This window comes from Elephas maximus, chromosome 1, assembly GCF_024166365.1.
Source record: "Elephas maximus indicus isolate mEleMax1 chromosome 1, mEleMax1 primary haplotype, whole genome shotgun sequence".
Lineage (NCBI taxonomy): Eukaryota > Metazoa > Chordata > Mammalia > Proboscidea > Elephantidae > Elephas > Elephas maximus.
In genome coordinates, this window is record NC_064819.1 from 239,747,766 (window position 1) to 239,765,565 (window position 17,800).

The 17,800-nt window shown below is 44.5% G+C and overlaps 1 protein-coding gene across 4 annotated transcripts in view; it reads left to right on the forward strand.

Annotated features, from left to right (window-relative positions):
• The window catches only part of CCR6 (C-C motif chemokine receptor 6), a 45,333-nt gene that overhangs the window by 17,454 nt on the left and 10,079 nt on the right, over positions 1 to 17,800 (forward strand). For 2 of the 4 annotated variants that reach the window (XM_049905381.1, XM_049905392.1), the window contains exon 2: positions 324 to 423. The exons of the other annotated variants lie outside the window; for them this stretch is intronic. The gene's annotated coding sequence lies outside the window, so the exon portion shown is untranslated. The remainder of the gene's footprint in view (positions 1 to 323; positions 424 to 17,800) is intronic. 4 annotated transcript variants of the gene reach the window in all.

The window sequence follows — 17,800 nt, forward strand, 5'->3', positions numbered from 1 at the left end:
TTGCCACTGGCCACATGCTTTCCCATCTTCCCACGTGATCACATGAGAAAATCAGGCGAAGGAATGAGAACAAACCCGTGGTCACAAATTGAAAATCGAGCCAGGGATACAGCTGTTCCGGGGAGCCACCACACCCAACTTTAAAAGTGTTGTGACTGATTTCTCGGAGTCACATGGTTCTTTTCTAACCTACAGGATGTACATGGTTAAGCATCTCCCTTTGGGTAGGTAGGCGTTCCTCTTAAATAGGAAGTGGTCAGCTAGCAATTTGCTTTTGGCCAATTCTGGTATCTCACTACCTTTTTTCCCAATGACCCCGACAGATTGCGTCTTAGCAGGACTGAGTCTGTGATGTGAATGCCCGGAGCGTCATCCCGCTGCACGTAACCCAACAATTCACTTCGGATTAGTGTGTTCCTTAAGGTGAGCATGTTGAGGTATCCCTAAACTTTTTCTTTCAAAAACTTAACTTTGTTGGCACCTTTGCCAGAGATGGGAGTGTTAGACATGGAGTTGTTTTACTCTTGCTATTCCAGGATTCTGGCATCTTAACACAGCTTGCACTTAATGAAACGGTCTTCCTCTCCTAAGCGCTTTGTCCTTGCAACTGCAGCAAGAGGGCTGCCCATTCAGGAAGCCCACCTTCCCTGCAGACGTGGAATGAGTGTTTATTCTGCCTGCCTTGCATAGAGGTTGGGCAATGGCTTGGGTACGGCTTCTTCATATGCTAAGTACCTGTGGGACATTGGGCTACAGGAAATTCCATTCTTTATTTAACCAAATAAACGAAAAGACTTTGAAAAATGAAAAACTAAGCTAAGATTTTGAAGCACTGAAAGGTAAGCTAAGGAATGTTTTGGATGCAGTAATGACTTATACGACGTGCAGTAGTGAGTGGGATCTGAGAGCGAGGAGATTGGGCGGCAACGAGCTTGGAAGTGAAGTTATTCAGGAGAAATCTAATAAATCTTTATGAGACTGCGTACGATGAAGGCAAGACTCTGAAAATTGCTGCAAATGCCACAATGGCTGGGACGTCATTTTCTTAGGGCCATAGAGGAGCACATGATGACATTAGAGTCATCCAGGGTTGGCTCCCCAGCCTGGAGAAGCTGGGAAACCTGTAGCTGTCACGTTGATGCTGACGCATGAAAACAGATATTATAGACATCAGCACTGTAAAGAAGAGAGAAATGCAAGGTCTGGATTAAAGCTGTCCTTGACATTGTTAAAGGCAAATAAAAAAGAAAACTGAAAATCAAGTTTTCAACAAGATAAAAGGAACCAAAAAAAAAAAAAAAAACCAATAAACAAATCACTGGAAAAAACCTTTCGGCTTCCTTCTTAACCACTTTTATTCAAAAGCAGAAGGAAGGCAGCCTAGTGTGTCAGCTCCACTGAGGTTTCTTTTAAAAAGTATAAAAGTTCCAAAAAATGTGTGCTGATTATACCCACCATTGCAGCATGTACGATTCTGATATCAATAAGAAATTTTAAAATAATTATTTAAGATCTTGTGAGAATTTTGCAGCTTTTCAGCGAGATCTTCTGGAGACCAAGTGGTTAAGAGACTGGGGGGCAAACAGCACCATTTCTCACGGTCTCGGATGAGCTGTATTGTTCCCACGTATGAAATGGCATAACGCCTACCTTAAAGAGCTTTCATGAAGTTAAAAGAGGTAATAGGTGGAAAGCCATGAGCCCAATGCCCAGTATGTAGTTCACACTTAATTGACAACACACAACACACACACACAAACACACGCACCACGTGCATACGTACCACACACACCCTCCCACACATGTGCACACTTGTACATCCACACACATGCATATGAACTACGCACATATATGAACCAAACGTACACACACATACACACACATACATATGAACCACACAAATACCCACACACATACACCCTCCTAGACACATACACACTTGCATACCACATGTCTATATACACCCCCACACCCTCCCACACACATACACACCACACATGTACATATGAATTGCACAGATACACACACACAAATATACACACATATACACACACGTGCACACACTTCTTTCTTGCTCTTTGTATTGTGGCACCATCGCCATTTATGGAAGTCAGCTCAGATTTAAAATCTTCTGTTTCAATTTAACTTTCACAAACTGTTTAATTTGTTACGAAATTTGTTCAAATTACAATTTAACACAGTTTCCTTACTGATAATCTTTTGATAAATATCGTTAGTGGCTTCCCCATATCTGACTCTTTGGGTGGAGATTGCCCTTGGCCGAATGGATACCCAGTTGAAGTTGATCTGCTTCCCCCCACCCCCCGCCTCTTCAATAGCCCCCCTCTGCCCGGGACCCCTTCCTTCCCTTCTGCTGCCCCATCCCTGCTGCCACCCCAGCCCACTCCTGGCCCCAATGTTACCCAATTAGAATTAAGTTCTTCTGAAAGAAACACTTTCTTTTCATGTGTGGTAACAACCTTTGAAATGTCAAAGTCAACCGGCAGCAGCGGCAGCGGCTGGATTATTACCCCTCAGAAGCCTGCCTGTAATTCTGGTGGGACCTCAGCATATTTGCATTCCATTTAAAAGGGTGATGTATTTGCACGCCTTCGAACCTTAAATGCGAAAGTCACATGAGTGTTTGACTTCTTATGCACCTCTAAAAAGGGGAGGAAACCATTCTAAGCTGTATCTTTTAGTAAAGGTTGATTTCTTCGTCCAAAGCCATTGCCATCTAGTTGATTCCGACTCCTAGCGACCCTACAGGACAGAGTAGAACGGCCCCGTAGGGTTTCCAAGGCTGTAAATCTTTACAGAAGCAGACCGCCACATCTTTCTCCTGCATTCTTAGTGCAAAGTACATCCATGTGAGAAGAGGACCAACCAGGAGTTAGCACAGGCGAGGCCTGCCCGCTTTTTGTTCCGCACCATCTCTGAGTGCCTGGATACACCCCATGTTGGGGCCTGGCGTGAGGGCCAGCAGGCTGCCTGGATGATTTGTTTGCCAGGAAGGCCCTCCCCACACTCACTGAATCGGGCAACTTCAGGATTGGAGCAAGCCTGCAGGCTGTCGAGGCTTACAACAGGCCCGACTCACTTTTTAATTGTAGTGAAATATATATACACAGTCTTGTGTCGCTTAACATCCGTGATGCATTCTGTAAAATAGGACGTTATGTGATTTGAACGCTGTGCAAACACCATATTGTGTACAGACGGACCCGGGGTTACAAACGAGTTCTGTTCCCAAGTCTGTCTTTAAATCGAACTTGTACATAGATCGGGACAGTTAGGTATGGTTTGTCTCTAACGTCAGTTAGTCAAATGTTTGCCTTAGTGTACAGTATATAGTTTACATTTCTAAGTTATGCATTCAAGAAACATTAAAGAAACACTTCCAGACACACTGACATCTTTAACATAGTAATATAGTAATAATAATGTTTTGACGTGTGTCGCAAAGTAGCACTCATTTGTTATTATGAACCATCGTTATGTACCAGGAACTTTTAATATAATAGGCTTTACGGGCGTTGATTCATAACTATGGGTTTTACGTAAGAATATCTTAACCTTATGGGACCACGGACCTGTGTGCAGTCAGACGTTTCCTGAACAGACATTATGTGGTGTGTGACTGTATAAATATATATATACACACACACACACATATATATACATAATATGTATATGTATATATTTATGCACGTATACATGTATGTATATACATATGCATGTATGCAAACATATATGTATATGTGTATATATGTATAAATAAACATTTGCCAGTTCAACAATTTTTACATGTACTTTCACTGACATCAATTACGTTCATCATATTGTGCGACCGTCATCTGTTTTCAGGCTATTCCCCCACCATTAACAAAAACTCAGAGCCCCCTAAACAATACCCCCCTCCCTTTCCCCTCCCTTCCCCTCCCGTTATTGTTATTAGGCATCCTCGAGTCTGCTCGGACTCGTAGTGACCCTGTGTACAACAGAGCGAGACACTGCCTGGTCCTGTGCCATCTTCACAGTTATTGCCCTGTTTAAGCCCTTGTTGCAGCCACTGCGTCAGTCCATCTTGTTGGGGGTTTTTCTCTTCCTCACTGACCCTCTACCTTACCAAGCACAAAGTTCTTCTCCAGGGCCTGGTCCCTCCTGGTAACATGTCCAAAGTACATGAGACGAAAAAAAGTCTCGCTATCCTCACTTCTAAGGAGCATTCTGGTTGTACTTCTTCCAAGACAGATTTGTTTGTTCTTCTGACAGTCCAGGGTATATTCAATATTCTTCACCAACACCACAGTTCAAAGGTACCAATTCTTTAGCCTTCTTTATCTGTTGCCCAGCTTTCACAGTCATATGAGTGATTGAAAATACCATGGCTTGGGTCGGGCGCACCTTGGTCCTCAGTAAAAATTACAGCCTTGGAAACCCTATAGGGAAGTTCTACTCTGTCCTATAGGGTGGCTATGAGTTGGAATCAACTCAACGACAGTGGTTTTTTTTTTTTGGTTTGGGACTAAAATCAAAGTGTGGGCAGGTCTGGGTTCCATTCTGGAATCCCTGGGGAGGATCCCTTTCTTAGTTCAGTCAGGTGATTTTCAGAATTCAGTTCCTTGCAGCTGGAAGAGTAGACCCCTGTTTTGTTGTTGGCTATTGTTGGGGGATGCTCTCATTTTCTGGAGGCCACCCAGGGCTCCTGAATTGTGAACTCTTAATTCCGTCTTCAAAAGTGTGTGGGTGGCACAATCCGTTTGTGTCCATCTACTAGCTGAAAGGTTGGTGGTTCAGGCACACCCAGCAGTGCCCCAGAAGAAAGGCCAGGAGATCTGCTTTTGTAAAGATTACTATGAAGAAAACCCAGTGGAGCAATTCTACTCTGCACCCCATGGGGTCACCATGAGTTGGAAATGACTCGACAACCATGGGATTGAATTTTGGTCTTGGTTCTTCCATCTCCAGAGCCAACAACAACGGATCGAGTCTCTCTCACGCTTCACATCTCTCTTCCTTCCCTAGTTTCTCTGACCTAGCTGGGAAAGGTTCTCCACTTTAAGAATTCACGTGATTAGATTGTGCCCACCTGGGTAATCCAGGATACTCTCCCATCTCAAGGTCTGTACCCTTAATCCCATCTGCAGAGTCCTTTTGCTGTGTAAGGTAGCATATCCACAAGTTCCAGGGATTAGGGCACAGACATCTCTGGGAACCACTATTCTGCAGACCACAAGCATTCTTCTTCTCCTGACACTTCACACTCTGTATCTGATATTAACTCTGAAATCAATAAGCATTCAAAGGGGAAAGATGATCTAGATGAAGCTGCAATGAGATAGTTTCCTAGTGGGTTGGGTGACTGTGCCCAAGTTATGCTGTTTCACCAGCCTGTTAGTGAAAACTAAAAAATCCAAACCCGTTGCCCATCAGTCAATTCCAACTCATGGCGACCCTGTAGGACACAGTAGAACTGCCCCATTGGGTTTCCAAGGCTGTAGTCTTTACGGAATCGGATTACCAGGTCTGATGGGTTCGAACCACCAACCTCTCGATTAGCAGGTAAGGGCTTAACCATTGTGCCACCAGGGCTCTTCCTCCTAGTGAGCTTACTGTCCAGTTACACTCTTGAGATTCTTGCTGCCGTTGAACTGTCATCTTCTGTCTCTGTAGTTGTCTACTTAAATTCAAGTGCAGAATCTTCTATTTTCCATACCAAGTTTCAGTAGGGAATCAAACAATTTTCTCCAGAACATTGATTCTGTCACCGAACATATTAATTATCTTTTTAGGCTCCTTGTTATCCTCAGGGAGCGTGGTGGCACAGTGGTTAAGAGCTTGGCTGCTAACCAAAAGGTGGGCAGTTTGAATCCACCATTTGCTCCTTGGAAACCCTATGGGGCAGTTCTACTCTGTCTTACAGGGTCTCTATGAGTCTTATAGGAATTGACTCAACAGCAGCAGGTTTGGTTTTCTTTTTGGTTTGTTGCCCTCAGACCCAATAAGTGTTCCTCCTCTATTTTCATCGTTACCATTAATAACAACATCGGGCTGGGCACGTCTGAAAAGCTAAGTCCCCACGGTCCCACTGGGTGACTGGCAGACCAGGACCTTGTGGGCAGTCATCCAACCCACTAGCAAACCCTCTTGTGCTTTCACTCAGATCATAGTTCCCACCTCGATTGCTTATTCATCTCAGGCTTGATCATAGACACACAATGACTATGACCCCTCCCTACTCTGCAGTCTAGTAACCATGACAACAAAGGTTGGAGATCTGTCTTATAAGACTCATTCTTCAAAAACCCACGCTGACCCTGAATGGCCACCACTTCCATCTCAGCTCTCCCACTGTTCTTTATTAACACCAGCCAGGACCTGCCTTGATCAACCTCAAACCTGAGGCCAGTGGAGGGTTTATCTTTCCTCTTTCTGAAACTTCATCTGAGACTTTGTCTTGGACTTTGGACACGTTATCAGGAGGGACTAGTCCCACAGAAGGACATCATGCTTGGTAAAATAGAGGGTCAGCAAAAGAGAGGAAGACCCTCAATGAGATGGACTGACACAGTGGCTGCAACAATGTGCTCCAGCATAAAAATGATTGTGAGGATGGTGCAGGACCGGGCAGTGTTTCATTCTGTTTACACAGGGTCACTATAAGTCGGAATTGCCTGCTAACTAAAAGGTTGGCAGTTTGAACCCACCAGCGGCTCCTCGGGAGAAAGATGTGCTAGTCTGCTTCTGTGAAGATTTACAGCCTTGGAAACCCTATGGGGCAGTTCTGCTCTGCCCTATAGGGTTGCTATGAGTAGGAATCGACCTGATGGCACACAACATTTCTAAATCGTCACCGAGTCGTTTGACATTCTTCCCTCTTAAACATGCATGCATGTAAATTTCTTGGATCCCTGGTGGCACAGTGGTTAAAATGCTCTGCTGTTATCCAGAAGGTTGGCAGTTCGAATCCACCAGCTGCTCCTCAGAACCCTATGGGGCAGGTCTACACTGTCCTGTAGGGTTGCTATGAGTCAGAATTGACTCGAAGGTAACTTTTTTTTTTTTTTTTTAACAACAGCAACAAACAACAACTTTTTGATAATGCGTTTTGCTAGTTCCTGCACCAGATCTATTCCTGGGATTCCACAGTCTTAATTCATCGGAGTTGGGCAACCTAACCCTGAAGTTTCCTCAGTGTTGTTGGACTGATTTCCTAGAATGAATAGAAAGACGTAAAATAGGAGTTGATAAATTCTGTCTTCTCTAGTTTTAGGAACGTGTAAGACAGGACTCTGTTCTATCTGTATTTCGTGGTGCTGGCAGAGAGAATATATATAATATGTGTTTATTTAAAAGGCTCAATAATGTTTGTTAAAGAATTGGTTAAATCTGTCATCATTGTGCCATCATCTCCAATCAACTGGCTTATCCCTTTTTCCTCTCCTCTTTTATCTTGGAACCTAATTTTAAAGAGTCGTTTTGGTTGTCCTTATGTATTTGGCGACACTTGGATCATCATGGGCTTTGTCTTTCCAAAGTTAATTTGTAAGTCTGTGCCCCTCTCTTTGCCATTTGTCACGTCTCTTTTTGAGCACCTGAGCATACCTGGAGGCTCTTGTCAGAATCACACAGCTTACCTCTTCGGCCCCTTTGTTCACTGACAGGTTCCTCCTTGCTGGTCCAGATCTGGAGTACAGTCTTCTCTGATTCTTTCTTCTGTTCCTGTGGGTGAACACAGGTGGTGAACTGCCAGCAGGGAGGGGGCAGTAAGCTCTCGAGGAAGATGACTTCCGGCTGGCATCCGAGTGGCTTACATCCCTCAAACTGGTTCCTGTGCCATTTCCGTTTCTTGCATGCACATTTCTTTCATCTGGCTACGTGGCGTGTGGACACTCTTGCAATGACGTCACTTCTACTTTTCTCCCCTTTTGTGCTTCCTCTGGTGCTCACAGGAGGAAGTCCAGGAGAGAAGCCAGCCTGGTAGTGTTGTTGCTGCCATTGAGTAGGCTCTGAATCACAGTGAAGAATTGACGCCTTTGGATTGTGCTGTTGGCGTGGGGTTGGACTGCCAAAAGAAACAACAGATCTGTCTTGGAAGAAGTACAACCAGAATGCTCCTTGGAAGCAAGTATGGAGAGATTGCGTCTTACATACTTTGGACATGTTATCAGGAAGGATCAGTCCCTGGAGAAGGACATCATGCATAGTAAATTACAGGGTCAACAGAAAAGAGGAAGACCCTGAACGGGATGGATTAACACAGTGGCTGCAACAATGGGCTCAAGCATAACAATGATTGTGAGCATGGCGCAGGACCTGGCAGTGCTTCGTTCTGTTGTACATGGATGGGATCGCTATGAGTCAGAACCAACTCAACAACAACAACAACTATGTACAATAGAGCAAAATGTTGCTCGGTCCTGTGCCGTCTCCCTGATCATTTGTATGTTTGAGTCCATTGTTGAGGCTACTATGTCAATCCATCTCATGGAGGGTTTCTCTCATTTTTGCTGACCCTCTACTTTACCAAATATGATGTCTTTTTCTAGCAATTGGTCCTTCCTGATGATGTGTCCAAAGTGAATGTAAGTCTCACCATCTTCGCTTCTAAGGAGTATTCTGGTTGTGTTTCTTCCAAGGCTTATTTGTTCATTCTTTTGGCAATCCATGATGTATTCAGTATTCTTCGCCAACACCAAGAGTTTGGATACGTCAATACTCCTTTTGTCTTTCTTTCTCATTATCCAACAGAGAAGGTAGTGTAATCTTTTTAAAATCAATGAGAGCAAAGGTCAAATTCGAGGGCGGTCACAAGGTTGCTGAATGACCTTGGAACGTTACCTCGCTGAACCTTGGTTCAATCATAGACGCATTGCAAAGAACCAAGCCTCCGAGGTGGGAAGAACTGAGTGAACCGGTGGCCTACAGAAAGCACCCAGTAACTCAATCATCAACAGCCAGAAAAATCTGGGTGCCCTCAATGCTGTGGCTTTCTGTGTCAGCCCATACCTTCCTGACCTCTATATTCAGTATGAAGCCCTCGTTCATGGCCAATTCCTACAGCAAAATCTTTGGCCTGGGGCCCATGTCATTGCAAGGGGAGGATGCAGAGAGTGTGCCCAGCTTTCCTTCCTAAACAACTGTGCTGTGGTGCCTACATTTACCTTAGTTTGTCTCCTGAGCCCGATAGTGCCTGGTGTGCAATGTAGGCTGGGACTGGGGGAGCCCAGGCTGATGTGGGGGTGTGCAGGGGGCAGGGTGAAAGACCTCAAGGCCATGGAATGATGGAAGTATCCAATTGAAAGGGACTGAGAAGCTCAGACCACACTGACATGCAGGCTGAAACCAGGGTGTGCGGAGTGGGGTGAATAGTTGTGAGGGGCTGGGGGGCAGCTCTGGGGAGATTTCCTGAGGCTTCTGGAACTCTGTGCTCTCCCTCCATTACCCATGGGAGAGAAGGGCACTGGGCAGCTCTGCACAAGACCACCTTGATTTCCAGTGGAAATGGACTCAGTAATTTGCCCACCCACAATGTCTCGCTGTGTTCAGGGCTGGGCAAGGGTGAATAAGGTCAGGAGAAGCAGAAGGCAGCTGAAGATGTTACACTCTTCAAATCACATGTTGTTGTTGGCTGCCATCCAACTCATGGTGACCCCAAATACGACAGGATTAAGCACTGTCCCGTCCTGCGCCATCATCACGGTCGTCTGTGTGTTGGAGTCCATTGTTGTGGCCACTGTGTATCTTGATTACCTTGTAACCAAGGGAGCTCATCTTCCAGCACTATATCAGACAATGTTCTGTTGTGATCCATAGTGTTTTTATTGGCTGATTTTTGGAAGTAGATGGCCAGGTCTACCTTCCTAGTCTGTCTTAGTCTGGAAGTTCTGCTGAAACATATCCACCGGGGGTGACCCTCCTGGCATTTGAAATACTGGTAGCCTAGCTTCCAGCATCACAGCAACATGCAGACCACCACAGCGTGACAAACTGACGGGTGCTGGTTACAGTACATAGTCTGTCTTAAAGCTGAGTCAATGCGGCGCAGCGAAGCGGGCACTGGAGTCAGGCGCTAACTCAGTCAAGGCTTGCCTGGTGAAATTCCCAGGTCTATCTGGCTGGAGCACCACAGTGGAGTCATTTAACATTGTGTTGACGCAAACCTTAGTGAGTGAGAACTGCCTTTGCGTTACTTAAGATACCAGGGGCACTTGTTGTTTTAGGTACACAGGTGTTTTGCCTGGTGCAGTGCCACACTGTAGCCTGAAAGAATTATTAAGGCCTGTGAGCGCCTAGGAAACCCTGGTGGCATAGTGGTTAAGAGCTATGGCTGCTAACCAAAAGGTTGGCAGTTTGAATCCACCAGCCACTCCTTGGAAACCCTGTGGGGTAGTTCTACTCTGTCTTTAGGATCTCTATGAGTCAGCATTGACTCAACAGCAGTGGATTTGGTTTGGTTTTGGTTGGGCCTAGGAGCCCTGGTGGCACAGCGGTTAAAAGCTTAGCTGCTAATCAAAAGGTCAGCAGTTTGAATCCACCAGCCACTCCTTAGAAACCATATGGGGCAGCTCTACTCTGTCTTATAGGGTTGCTATGAGTCGGAATCAACTTGATGGTAACAGGCTTGGTTTGGTTTTGGTGGGGACCTAACATGCAGGCAGGTGGTGATAGAGGGGAATTGTTGAGACAGCAACTATCAATGCTTTACTCAACACAGCTGAATACTGGAAAACCAAACCCTTTGCTGTCGACTTGATTTCAACTCATAGTGACCCTATTGGACAGAAGAGAACTCTCCACAGGGTTTCCAAGGATTCAAACTGCTGACATGTTGGTTAGCAGCCAAGTTCTCAACCACTGTACCAGCAAGGCTCCAAATGTTGGACAAGAAGGGTGTTAATTGTAAAACCAAATTGAATAAAAGGTGGTACCCTCTTTGTTATTGTTGTTAGTTGCCATCGAGTTGATTCCGACTCATGGCCACCCCACATGTGCAAAGGGATTTCAAGGCTGTGACCTTTAGGAAGCAGATCACCAGGCCTGTCTTCCAAGCCACTTCAGGGTGGGTTTGAACTGCCAACCTTTTGGCTAGTAGTCAAGCACTTAACCGTCTTCGCCACCCAGAGTCAATTCCACCTTGTTGTTGGATACTGTTGGGCCGATTCTGACTCACAGTGACCCCATGTGACAGAGAAGAACTGCCCCATAGGATTTTCTAGGCTGTTTTTTTTTCTTTTTTTCTTTTAATCTTTACAGGAAGGAGTCCTGGTGGTGAAGTTGTTAAGCAGTTGGCCACTAACCGAAAAGTCAGCAGTTCAAACCTACCTAGTGGCTCTGTGGGAGAAAGACCTGACGATCTGATCCCGTAAAGATTACAGCCTAGAAAACCTTTGGGGCAGCTCTGCTCTGTCCCATAGGGTAGCTATGCGTGGAAACGGACCTGAAGGCACCTGCCAACAACAACAGCAACAACAAATCTTTATGGGAACACATCACCAGGTCCTTCTCTCAAGGAGCTGCTGGGTGGGTTCGAACCACCAGCCTTCGGGTTAGCAGCCGAGCACTTACCCATTGTGCCACTAGGACTTCCACCAAGAGACAATTACAATAGTTTGCCCTGCAGACATTCTGGATGCTCATTAGTTTTGTAGAAGTCTCAGCATGCCCACAAGATTGAGAGACACTGACTTGGGAAACGTTTAAATTCCAAAGGTAAATAAATTACAGTTTAAGAATCAGTTGAAGTATAACATGTTTTTTATATGTGACTTTGTTGTTGTTATTGCTGTTAGGTGCCATCGAGTTTGTTCCGACTTATAGCAACCCTATGCACAACAGAACCAAACACTGCCTCGTCCTCAGCCATCCTTACAATCATTGTTATGCTTGAGCTCATTGTTGCAGCCACTGTGTCAATCCATCTTGTTGAGGGTCTTCCTCTGTTCTGCTGACCCTGTACTTTGCCAAGCATGATGTCCTTCTCCAGGGACTGATCCCTCCTGACAACATGTCCAAAGTATGTAAGATGCGGTCTCGCCATCCGTGCTTCTAAGGAGCATTCTGGTTGTACTTCTTCTAAGACAGATTTGTTCATTCTTTTGGCAGTCTGTTGTATATTCAATATCCTTCGCCAACACCACAATTCAAAGGCGTCAACTCTTCTTCGGTCTTCCTTATTCATTGTCCAGCTTTCACATGCTTATGATGCAATTGAAAATACCCTGGCTTGGGTCAGGTGCACCTTAGTTTTCAGGGTGACATCTTTGCTCTTCAACACTTTGAAGGGGTCCTTTGCAGCAGATTTACCCAATGCGATGTGTCTTTTGATTTCTTGACTGCTGCTTCCGCGGGTGTTGATTGTGGATCCAAGTAAAATTAAATCCTTGACAACTTCAATCTTTTCTCCATTTATCATGATGTTGCTCATTGGTCCAGTTGTGAGAATTTTTGTTTTCTTTATGTTGGAGTGCGATCCATGCTGAAGGCTGTGGTCTCTGATCTTCATCAGTAAGTGCTTCAAGTCCTCTTCACTTTCAGCAAGCAAGGTTGTGTCATCTGCATAAAGCAGGTTGTTAATGAGTCTTCCTCCAATCCTGATGCCCCGTTCTTCTTCATATAGTCCAGCTTCTCGTATTATCTGCTCAGTGTACAGATTGAATAGGTATGGCTAAAGAATACAACCCTGACGCACACCTTTCCTGACTTTAAACCAATCCGTATCCCCTTGTTCTGTCCGAACATCTGCCTCTTGATCTATGTAAAGGTTCCTCATGAACACAATTTAGTGTTCTGGAATTCCCATTCTTCGCAATGTCACCCATAATTTGTTATGATCCACACAGTCTAAATGACCCCAAAATAAGCTCTGGCAGAAGGGTAGCAGTAAGGAGTATGTGGGAGAAAGGAAAGGGCAAGCCTTAAAAATGCAGCTGAGCAGGACTCCTTGCTTCAAATAACTTCACTCTGGTTGATTGGTTGCTTCAGAGGTGAAATGGACAGAGTGAGCAAAAAGCCAGAAGATCTGCTTATGTTTAGATGCCGGCCACAACCCCAAGGAAACTCCCTTTCAACCAATTGGCCATTCGCAGCAGATCCCGTCATGGGAGTGATCACATATGAACAGAGAATCATGGCCCAGCAAAGCTGACGCACATTCTTCATCATCATACATCGATACTTTTTACCCTGAGGGCTTTCAAGAAGGTACAGAAATACTTGTTTTAAAACTCCTTAGTTCCTCACCATCAAAATTTTCATAATATAATACCCACACCTTGTTTCTTCGAAGAGAGGGTAATCTCTGTTCCAGGTTTGAGGTCATTTACTTGAACACAAGGGTCACACCAGTCTCTAGGTGTGGTGCTGGCCCAGATGCTAGTCTGTCACCAGCACAATTTCCTTTAAAACTACTCACACGAGTTTTGTGGTAAAACGGTGGTTTGGGGCAGGCTGGATCATTTCCAGTGAGTGTCAGGGGCATGAATAAACCTGACAGCAATCTCTCTATCACAGTGCTGACTCCTAACCGCAATGGCGGTTTTGTAGATCTCACGCGCTCGCCCACTGGCGCTCAACAGTATGCAAGGAGGTGTAGGATTTACGCATATTGGCTTAATGTGACTTATTCTACCATCAAGAGGCTTACAATCTAATCAGTTGTTGCTGTTAGGTGCCGTCAAGTTGGTTCTGACTCATAGCGATCCTATGTACAACAGAACTGAACACTGCCCGGTCCTGTGCCGGATGTCCTCACAATTGTTGCTGTGTTTGAGCCCAATGTACAATCTAATCAGAAATAAGAGTAAATGAGAGGAAACTAAAATTGCGTTTCATGAATAGGGCATGGTTAAGACCAAACTTCCGTTTTCCCACTTGGGAAGTCCTTCCAACACTGCCTGAGTATCCCATTCGCACCAAATGGATTTCCAAAATCTTCCAGCCAGGGATCCGGGAGCCCACGGGCGGCACAAACGGTTAAGTGCTCGACTACTAGCTGAAAGTTTATTGGTTCGAACCCACTCAGAAGTACCTTGGAGGGAAGGCCTGATGATCTGCTTTTGAAACGTCACAGTCTTGAAGATGTTATGGAGCGCAGCTCTACTCTGCACACGTGGGGTTTCCAGGAGTCAGAATTGACTCAACGGCAGCTAACGACAACAATGTGTAGACTCCACAAAGTCTTTGCTGACATGGCCTTCTTTTCCCCAGGGGTTGATCACTTTTTTCTTGTACATTCCTCTATTTCTAGTGCTACACACTTTTGCAATTATTTGTTCACCTGTTAGCTTCTTGAAGCTGGAAGTTCTGTTTCATTCATCTTTGTATGCTCAGTGCCTAACCTTGGTAGACATCTCATAAACATTTGTTGACCTGAATTAAGTCTGAATTCAGAAAACATTATCCCTAGGGCCTCTGTAACAAAATACCATAAGTGGGTGGCTTTAGAGACCAGAAATTTATTTTCTCACAGTTTAGGAGGCTAGAAGTTTGAATTCAGGGCACCAGCTCTATGGGAAGTCTGTCTCTCTCTGTCGGCTCTGGGGGAAGGTCCTTGTCTCTTCTCAGCTTCCATTCCTTGGCTCCTTGGTGATCTTCATGTGGGCTGGCATCTCTCTTCCCCCATCTCCCCTTGCTTGCTTCCCTGCTTAATCTTCTCCTTTGTATCTCACACTCTACACTAACCCTGCCTCATTAACATAACAAAGAAAACCCATTCCCAAATGGGATTATAGCCACAGGTATAGGGGTTAGGATTTACAACACATGTTTTTGGGGGACAGAATTCAAACCATAACAAAGTCCAAATCTGGGTATCAGCCATGTTGACTCCTTCTGAGTATTCTGAAAGATCCAGGTCCATGGCTCTCTCCTAGCTTCTTGTGGCTCCTGGAATGCCCTGGTTTGTAGACAGAAATCTACAATCCACCTGCATCTTCACACGCCATCCTTCTTCTGTCTAACCCCGTTTCTGTGTGTGCTCCCCTCTTCTTATAAGGACACCACTCAGATGGGGTTAGGACACACCCCATTTCTGTGTGACCTTATGTTAAATGATAATACCTTCATAGACTTATTTCCATACTAGGTCATGTTCCCAGGTACTAGGGGTTAGGACTTGAACATACCTTTTGGGGACACAATTCAGTCTGTAGCAATAATATATCTTAGTGCTATGGTTAAAATATGATTTCCCCAGGTGGTGGTCCAGCCATGGCTCACAAACTGTGATTGCTTTTATTCACATCATTACTGGGCTCATCTGCATATAAAATGAATTTTGGCATATCCCATGCCAATCCCAACAACATCCCACCCAGAACCCACACAGATCCATCCTCTCCTTCTTGGGCTGACCTGAATCTCACACTGCTCCCTAACAGCTCCTCCTCGCTGTTCTCTCAAGTAACCCTGTGCCTTCCCACCTTCACGGCTCCCTCCCCGTGTAGCCTGCCCTCCCCAGTCTGTCCCCAGAGTGCATATTTCCCTTCAAGGCCTACCTCCCTCACCAACCTTCTCGACCCCCTCAGTCCTCAGCGATGGCTCCCTTCTCTGACCTTTCACAGGCCGTCCTGGGCTTACCACATATTCCAGTTACCACAAACCGCTAGTAGGGCCACCTTTGTTTTTTGTACATCTTATCGTTACTAATACGTACAACATACAATGTTGCAGCACGTAATTTGCTGACATTATTCTCAGGTGTTCACTTGCAGATGTTCAATATAATGGTTTACTGCTCAGAACACCTCTGTACAGCAGACTATGGAAACAAAAACAAAAAACCCCAGATATTTGACTTACGTCAGAATCAATTTATGACAGAGTTGTCAGAAAGGAACCCCATCATAAGTCAGGGACTACCTGTACCTCACGTTTGTGTGCCACTGTCTGCAATTCTGTCTTTATTAGCTTTATTGAGGTATAGTTTACCTACAGTGAACTTCTTCAGTTTGATGCATACAATTCAATAGGTTTTGGCAAAGGCGTAGAGCCATGCGCTACCATCACAACCCTGATGTGAACATTTCCATCACCACAGAAAAAGTCCCTTGTAGTCAATCCTGTCCTCCTATTCCCAGCCCAAGACTATCAGTGACTTCATTTCTGCCACGGCTTCTTCGCCTTGTCTAGAAACCATATAAATGGAATAATCGGCGTGTAGTCTCCTGTATCTGGAGTCTTTACCTTGGAAAATGCTTTTCAGATTCACCCACGTTGGAGCACGTATCACTAGCTCATTCCGTTTTTTTTTTGAGTCTTACCTTAATATATGGATACACTACAATTTATTTCTTCACTCACCAGTTTTATGGACATTCAAGTTCTTTCCAGTTTTGAGCTATTAAGAATAGACCCGCTGTGAATTCAAGCACAAGTCTGTCATTTTTATTTCTCTTGGAGTCAGATTGCTGGTTCACGTGAAAAGTGCATGTTTGACCTTATAAGAAACTGCCACACTCCTTTCCAAAGCAGCTGCACACTTGTGCATTCCCACTGCCCCAGTAGGAGAGTTCCATGTCTTCACCTGCACTCAGCATCTGCCTTTTTAATTTTAGCCATTCTTACCAGCTAGCAGTTGCTGTCGAGTTAATTCTGACTGATGGTGACACTGTATGTGTCAGCGTAGAACTGTGCCCTATAGGGTTTTCATTAGTTGATTTGTGGAAGTAGGTTGTCAGCTCTTTCTCCTTAGTCCATCTTAGTCCTGAAACCCCGCTGAAACCTGTCTAGCACATAACAACAAGCAAGCCTCCACTGACAGGTGAGGTGCACTGGCAGGGAACCGAACCTGGGTCTTCCTCAGGGAGGAGAGAATTCCACACTAAATCACTGCTGCCTCGTTCCCTAATGATAGCATAAACTTGCACACGACTTTTGCTTTTAAGATTTGAAGCCATGTGAACATATTACCCTTTTTAATTACATACAAAGGTGATAAGATCCCACCACGATTAAATGTATGCTTCTGAGGAGTAATAACCCAGCCTCTGTCTGTCTGCTTTAACATTTTAAAGATTTTGGTAACCACACGTGGAAAATATTACCTTGAGAAAAACCATTCTTGTAGGTGTGAAATGGTACCTCACTGTGGTTTTCCTTTGCGCTTCCCTAACTATTCACGGTATTGAAACTCTTTTCTTATTTGCCATCCCTGTATTTCCCCTGCTGAATTGTGTTCATTTTTTTTTTGCCTGTTTTTTATTGAGTTATTTGACTTCTTAATATTGAGTTTTAAGAGTTCTTTGTTCTGGATCAAAATCCATGATCAGGTATGAGTTTACAAATTTGTTTCCCATTTAATGGTGTGCTTTTTCATTTTCTTAAGTGTCTTTCAAAGAGCCCAAAAACTCGAGCCTGTTGCCATCAAGTCATTTCCAACTCAGGTTTTAATTCTGATGAAATACAATTTACCAATTTATTTCTTTTACATTTCATGCTTTTTCCAATTTATATAAGACAGTTTTTTCTACTTCCGAGGTCAAATACATTTCCTCTATGTTTTCTTCTGTATGTTTTCAATTTTGAGTTAATTTTTGCATATGGCCTGAGGTAGGGGACAAGGTTCAAGGTTTTATACATGAATATCCAGTTGTTCCTGCACCATTTATTGAAAAGGCTGTTCTTCCTCTATTGAATTGCCTTGGTGCCTTAGTTAAAAATCACCTGACCGTCTACATGTGGGTCTGTTTCTGGGGTCTGTGTTCTTTTTCACTGATGTATGTGTGTATCCTTTCACCAACACCAAACATCACAATTACTGTAGCTTTATAGTAAGTCTTGAAGTCAGGTAGTGTGA